Below are 2160 nucleotides of genomic sequence, written 5' to 3' on the forward strand. Positions count from 1 at the left end.
ACATTAAATGTGCAAGATGTGCAAGTTGAAAAATTTAATCGAACAGAAAATTCAATGTAAATCCAGTCTACTACCTAATGTTGAATACTTAGAATGAATTTTAGAACATTGGTTTCTTTTACTATCTGATAATAGAATCAATAGTGAAGACATATTGGTAAGAAACCTTAGAGAAATGGATTCAAGAATGACTGCTGAAGTCATTTAACAATTTCTGATATCTAATTGAAATGTTTATTCTTTATTATATTGGGGAGCTAAAAATAATCTATTACCCAAAATACAAAAGAGCCCAAATAGTGTTTTCTTCTAGAGGAGCTAGTTTGGTAGAACAAAAAGTGAAGATGAGCTCCTATTACCAGGCTGCGGCCCAGCCAATCCTTTTTGGTGGAATTATAATCTCAAAGCCAGAAGGGCCATGTGTAAAAAAAACTCACTGCATTGCAGACACTAATTTTTTTAAAAAAGTCTTTCTGATTTTGATCTAATAAACTTGACTATGATTGACGCATTAAAAAAAAAAAAAAAAAAAAACAGATGGACCTTGGAGAATGATAGTGGATTATCGTGAATTTAGTCAGGTGGTGGCTCCAATTGAAGTTGTTTTCCTGATGTGGTTTCATTGCTTGAGGAAATTAGTCCATCTCCTGGTACTTGGTAGTCAATTATTGATCTAACCAATGTCTTTTTCTCAATATCAATTTCAAACGATCATCAGAAGAAGTTTGCCTTCAGCTGGCAAGGCCAACAGTATAGTTTCACAGTGCTTCCTCAGAGGTATATCACATCCCCAGTACTAAGTCATAATTTAGTCCGTAGGGATCTTGATTGTCTTTCCCTTCCACAAGACATCACACTGGTCCATTGCTGTGTTGTATTGTTATGTGCCGTCGAGTCAGACCCAACTCATAGCAACCCCTCCTTGGGTTTCCGAGGCGATATCACTATGGAAGTAGATTGCCCAACCTTCCTTCTGAGGAGTGGCTGGTGGGTTTGAACCGAGAGCCTTCTGGTTAGCAGTCAAGTGCCTTAGGCACTAAGCTACCAGAGCTCCTACTCGTCCATTATATTGATGAAATTATGCTGATTGGACCTAGTAAGGAAAAAGTATCAAAGACTCTAGACTTATTGGTGAGACATCTGCATGGTAGAGGGTGGGAAATTAACCCAACAAAAATTCAGGCACCTTCACCTCAGTGAAATTTCTAGGGGTCCAATGGTGTGGGGCATGTTGAGATATTCCTACTAAAGTGAAGGATAAGTTATTGTATCTGACTTCCCCCACAACTGAAAAGGAGGTATAATGTCTGGTGGGCCTCTTTGGATTTTGGAGGCAACATATCCCTCATTTGGGTGTGTTGCCTTGGCCTATTTATCAAGTGATGCAGAAAGCTGCTAGTTTTGAGTGGGGCCCAGAACAACAGAAGGCTCTGCAATGGGTTCAGGCTGTTGTGCAGCCTGTTCTGCTGCCACTTGGGCCATATGATCCACCTGAACCAATTGTGCTTGAAGTATCTGCAGCAAATAGTGATGCTGTCTGGAGTCTTTGGCAAGTCCCTATTGATGAATTGCAATGCAGATCCTTAAGATTTTTGAGCACAACCCTCCATCCTCTGGAGATAACTACTCTCCTTTTGAGAAACAGCTTTTGGCTTGTGTTCTGGTTACTTAGTGCCACTCTGACAAGAATATACCACAAATAGGATGGCCTTAAATAGGAGTTTATTCTCTTACAGTTTGAAGGCTTTAAGTCAAAGTTCAAAGTGCCAGGTTCTAGGGGCTAGCTGAAAGCCCCTCAACCTTGGGTTCCAGCTCTGCCTCCTGCTCCCGGCCCACTGGAGCTAGAGGCATTTCTTCACTCAGACAGCTGCTGGCTGTTGAGGTTGACAAACCCAAGGTTGACAAATAAAATGTCACAGTCCCAATGTTACCAAACCACATGGCAGGCCCTTAATTTAAGTTCATTGTAAGTCCCAAGGTCGGCAGAGCATGACAGGCTGCTGAACAACGACACAGCTATATGCAGGGTCCAAGCGTGCCATAAGCTAGAGACCATTCCCAAGGCTTCTCCTCATATACAGGAAGCAGACCACATCCCAAAGGCAGATACTCAGCTGCTTGTGGTAGATTGCACCGTGGTTATAATTACCAGTCTTATCA

The sequence above is a fragment of the Orycteropus afer genome, unplaced genomic scaffold (assembly GCF_000298275.1).
Source record: "Orycteropus afer afer isolate SDZICR_OR568_19922 unplaced genomic scaffold, OryAfe1.0 scaffold00060, whole genome shotgun sequence".
NCBI lineage: Eukaryota > Metazoa > Chordata > Mammalia > Tubulidentata > Orycteropodidae > Orycteropus > Orycteropus afer.